Source organism: Sebastes fasciatus, chromosome 11, assembly GCF_043250625.1.
Source record: "Sebastes fasciatus isolate fSebFas1 chromosome 11, fSebFas1.pri, whole genome shotgun sequence".
In the NCBI taxonomy this organism is placed as follows: Eukaryota; Metazoa; Chordata; class Actinopteri; order Perciformes; family Sebastidae; genus Sebastes; species Sebastes fasciatus.
In genome coordinates, this window is record NC_133805.1 from 11,918,981 (window position 1) to 11,925,010 (window position 6,030).

The window sequence follows — 6,030 nt, forward strand, 5'->3', positions numbered from 1 at the left end:
GACTTCCAGGGGCCCCAGAAATTCCCAGCTTTTCTGTGAGTCAGTTACTTATTTCCCATTTGTTTGGGAAGTAGCACCAGGGCTGGCTCTAGCCCTTTTGGTGTCCTATAGGTGGATTTTGGATTTGGCGCCGCTCTAGGGTTAGCGTTCAGAATCCTAACCCTAGCTCCGTAAACCTCAACACACACCAGACATCACAATGGTTTTAAGACAAAACTTCATTCATACATAACTGTATTTATTATAATATAAATAAACAATTGGTCCCTGATGTTGTTGGCGTAAAAGAGTTTAGTTTAATATATTTACTGAGAAAAATGGTGACGTGGTCAATACTTATTTTACCCGCTGTATTTGGGACTAAAAATAACCTCAACAGTGAATTTCAAACTGATTGATGATCTAAGAGACGAGGGAAGAAGGGCCTTCTATGCAATTTAAAAGTCTTCAAACATAGATATACTTACTGTAAGAATCTGGCTCAAAATATTCAAATCTATAATTGAACCAGTTCTACTGTATGGTAGTGAAGTGTGGGGTCCTCTTGCAAATCAAGACTATAATAAATGGGACAAACACCCAATGGAAACCCTACACGCTGAGATTTGCCAGAGCATTCTCAGAGTCCACAGGAACACCGCTAACAATGGATGCCGAGCTGAACTAGGTCAATTTCCCCTTTTAATTAGGATACAAAGAAGAGCCATCAAATTCTACAACCACCAGTGACCCCCCAACTCCTCCCATTACAAAGCTCTCCATTGCCAAGAGGAGAACATAGAGAGGAGTCCCCTCAGCCAGCTGGTCCTGAGGCTCACCTCCTCTAACAGCACAAGGCCTGAGGACAGCCCGATCTGGACTAACCAAATTAGAGTGAAATTAGAAATGGCTGACTTTTGTTTGGGCAGATCTAATGAAACCCAATGAGAAATATGTCTGAAATAATGAGCGGGATGTGCCTACCAAATTTCATGAATATAGGATCAACTTTGTCCAAACTATGGCCTTCCACGCATTAGGGGGCGCTATGGAGCCCGCTAAAGACGCTGAACCCGATCGCTGTACATGCACAGAAAGTTAGCAGGTGTCCATCTTTTTGCCAACTTTCATGAGCTTTCAAGAATACCAAGGGCGTCTAAGGTATGTTCAAAGGTCAAAAGTAACAAGGGGGTGCTAAAGAGCCAACATGACACGCCGAAGCCCAATTACACCACCAAATCAAAGTAATTACTAATGTGAATATGCGTGTAAAGTTTCCTGAGTTTTTGTGCATCCTAAAGTCCTCAAACGTGTGTTCGTAAATTTTAAATTAACGCACGAAATCCAAGATGGCTGACTTCTTCTTGTCTGAAAAAATCTAAAAAATATTTAATACGCTCTTGCAGATGTGAGAAATGAGCTACTCAAATTTCATGAAGATCGAAGCAAGTTTTTCTCAACCCTGCCTGCATTAGGGGTGCTATGGAGCCTGCTGGCGACGCCTGAGCCCAATCACGACAGAACTTTGTAATTTTCTGATTCGTATTCCAATTTTCTTGAGTTTTCATGCATCCTAAGCGCCTCAAAAATGCGATCTCGTAGTGGAAAAATAATAATCCTTAGAAAAACAATAGGTTTCCTTGCACTTCGTGCCAGGGACACCGTTGGGTGCGTCCCTGGATCTCGTCTACTTTCCAGGCGAGGCGCAGTGCATCTCGAACGAGCCTCCTATCCCTAAACTCATTTAACTGAAATGCCAATCAACCATATAATTAACCCCAAAACATCAGCTATGTTAAAGGAAAGCATTCATAAGCCACTTAAAGGTCACTTCAATCTGTAGTAAACCAAAACACCCAAGCCAAACTTGTTTCAGTCAGACAAGTCAGAATACAACAAATCCATTTTAACCATTACCAAGTATTTAGCTTATTGTTGCTAGGAATTTAGAACACTTTTGACATCTACGGTCAGCTTTCTCTCAAGGCAGGAGCTCTTTTACCTTTATGTAGAGATGCAAAGGCACCCTCAGAGGAAGAGCAAAACACTTTGGTTTGAAATGTACAAAATACACTCCAGTTTTATTGATTTTTTACAAATAATAAAAAGGTTTCAAGTTCTAAAAACAGAAGGTCAAGGTCACGGTGACCTAACAACCGTGACATTCTCGTGAATGCGATATTTCAGGAACGCCTTCAGGGAATTTCTTCAAATTTGCCACAAATGTCCACTTGGATTCAAGGATGAGCTGATTAGAATTTGGTGGACAAAAAGGTCACTGTGACCTCACAAAACACATGTTTGGCCAATTCATATGCTAGTTATGACGATTTCACAGAGATGTTTAATAGGATAAGACGATGAAGTGATGGCATGGATGTAAACTGACTGGTTGGCGGAGGCATGCAACCACGACTAATTCTAGTCTTGAGCTAAACCAGACAAATTAATTTCATTATGTCTGCAAGGCCTTTTTTTCCACACACTGGCACAAAACAATGTCTTCATTATATCTTCTTTCAGCTCGCTCGTTTTCACTGCACTGGAATTGGGTGGGTCGTATGAGGTGTGCCAAGAAAATCTAGAACAAAGGAAGGTGTAGTGGGGCAAGACGGATGATGAACGAGAAAAAGCAGACGAGTGAGCTTCCTCATCAATCGGCGAGGGCAGGATGAGATTGGTAAAGCGGATAGTGGAGAGATAAAATCAATACAGACCTCTGGAGACCGGAGGGGGGGGGGGCTTTGCTCACAGAGAGACGGACAAATTGCATCGAGGCCTCCTTCCTCTTTTACAACATCCGACCCTTCGACCCCGCGTCACTTTCTGAAGTCGCCCTCAGGAGAGATACACTACTCTTTGTGGCTCAGTAATTGGTTTCTGCCGGTTTTTGATGATGATGTCCAGCGAGACCTTGTGGCCCTGGAGCTCAAATTGAAGCATAATGTTAAGCAGTCCTGGCAGTGTCAGGGCTTAGTATCGAATATGTAGTAAATACACAAAAACAAAGAGTAAGTCAGCTAAAAAACATGCTAAAAATGACAAAACTGAAACGGAGGACATGATTAGAAATGACTTGAATCACTTGAGCTCTCAAAGGTCAGTGTTGTCTCCTAAAGTACGGCGGCCCAGAGGGGCAAAATGCAACGACACTGGACTAAACGCATTACAAAATAGAAAGGACAACAACATTTCACAAAACGCAACACAACAGCATTTTATAAATATAATAACAAACCAGCAACAAAAGAGGATGTTTATGACACAGGCCAGAATTCGGCCTGAATTAAGTGTTTAAATTCATTATTATTTGTTGTTCATAATGATGATTTTAGGGAAGTGGCTTTGGAGGAAGGCCTCAAGGGACGGACTGTCAATGTTGCAGAGCAACGTTTGGAACTAGTGCTGCTTTCATTGGAAAAGAGTTGGTCTCCGTTTTTTGGTTGAATAATTAAAAAAATACTAGCATACTCTTTTCTAGTTTCTTAAGATTACCAACCCTAGCTTTAATGTGTTTTGTCCAATGTTGTTGTGTTTAACCCCTCAGGGCCACTGTAGCACAAATTCCAGTGTATGCATTTTTATATTCCCAAGTCAGGGAACCATTTCTTGGCTGCTGCTGATGGTGTAGTTTCACTACGAAGTTATAGAATCTGTCTGAAACTTTAAAAGTGTTAAAAATGTGGTTCGGATTAAAGTTGAGGTTTCACAAACAAGCCGATCAGACTCTAAGATAGTGTGCTTTCATTTCCTTGTTTTGAAACTGCGACGTAACTTTTGAGCCCTGAAGTCAGCAGGCAAAGTTGCACGGAGGGGAAGAATGAAAGAGAATTATTTGGCTGTTCTTTTCATGCCTGCAAATGAGAAACATTGCCTAAAGAGAATGGCTTATCAAAAGGAAGAAAAAAAGTGTGTGTGTGTGTGTGTGTGAATGTGTGAATGTGTGAATGTGAGGTGTTTTGTGGCGTTGTGAGCTTTCTGTTTTAAAGGATGTTTTAGTGCAAACACTTCAAAACCATCAAACACATGAGATTACAAATTCCAATTTCTTGTTATTAATCTGTGTAACATTTCTCAGTATGCAAAATAAATATCAACTAATATCAACCTAGCACTAACTGTGATATTTAATACGGCATTCTCATTAAATGCTCCTTTCTGAAACCATCAGTGGTTGCAGTGACGCATTCAGACTCTTGGCCTCTTTAAAAGGGCCTTACTGGTACACTAAATGTGTAATCTAAAAACGAAATATCTAGACTAAATATGTATGTACTGTTCTAGAAATATAGATTCTTTAAAAAAAAAAAAACTTTGTGAAGTACTTTTACCTTGATGTTTAATTTTTTACTTTTTTAAATTTCCCTATAAAAAAGCATCATACCTACCATATGAATTGCACTGCAGTTATCTTTAGATGACAGGTTAAATAACAAACTATGTAAAACTCATTAAATTTTATGTTTCAGCATTCAAAATAATTAAATTTGGGAACCAAATACTTAATTTTAGTTGATGTTTTTCTTTTTAATACAATGTAAGTCAATTGAAAAAGCCACATATTTTAGGTTTCTGAGGTCGTTTCCTGTGATGACAAATTTGTTTCAATATTGATGACAAATGCATGCTGACCTACAAATATAAACAAGATTTACAAACGTGTATATTTATGTGCTTTATGGTGTTCACAAATGCATTGTCCATTACCAACCAATTAGAACAAATGTAAAACAATTTTAGAAGTAAATACATCCCAACCTGAATAAATATCAGTATTTTACATATATATTTCCAACTTCATAGATCTTTCCTGAGACATTGCATGTCCACGTTTCCCCTGTGATAGAAAGATAGAACTTAGGGATGCACCTATCTGACTTTTTAGTCCCGATACCGATAGCGATACCTGGGCTTTCGGTATCGGCCGATACCGAGTACCGATCCGATACCAGTGTTTAATTAACAAGCTGTATGCCTCACTGTGTGGAAGTCACTGAGATAATTCTGTTATTATGTGTAAGGCAACATCAGGCCTGACTTAAACATTCCTTTCCTAACTTTGTAAAACAAAATGAGACCAATGACTACATAGATATAAATGTAATTAATTATTTATTATTAAAATAATAAATATATATCAGTGTATTCCTCATAGAAACGTTACAGTACGCTGCTCTGACATGTTCATTGTGATTATAACTGGATGTAGAGCACATGAGGATCCAGCAGATGGCAATCACAGACAGACTGGAGCTCAAAGACAAACTGTATGATCACATCATAATCATTAATAATACAAGTTATTTTAAAACATAATATGGAGGACGGCTTCTAGTCTTTTGTTTTATAATCAAATGTTTTTTTTGTTTACAGAATTCCACCTCTGTTACAGCAGCATGGCCTTTGGCCTGACTGTGTTTGGTATTTCATAACACTGACCTCTGATCACAGCAGTCCGGGAAATCATTTTGAAATGTTGACTCTAAACAAATGAATCACGGTTCCGGGTTCTATTCTGTGTAAACAAACCTGGAAGAAACATTCCCGAATGTTGCAACGTCTGCAGGAACGTTGCACGTATAAAATATACTAAATTAGAGTTCATACTAAAGCCAAACGTACAGTATCATCTTTGATCAGGAAAACAACAACAACCGTCCCAATGACTGGCTTTGTAATCAAAATTAAGGTGTTGTTGGTAATATGGAGATAATATCATAAATCATTAATATTACTTTCTTATAATTAAGAGAAACTCATAATAATGAGGTACTGTCTTATAACTACTACTCTGTGTTTATGTCATAACTCTGACTCACTATCACATAATTATTAGAAAATTCCTCAATATTTTAAATAAGTCATATTATAGGGACATAAAAAAAAACAATTGTCGGTGTTGATTTTATTTTAATGTTTTTTAGAAGTATTCTTCCATACTGTGTATCTCACATGTTTCTCTGAGATCATTATGCAGTATGTGTTTGCTGCATTTGATCAATGTGTTGGCTTCGGAGCAACAGCGTGATGTCAGAGTCACAGAGAGTGTTT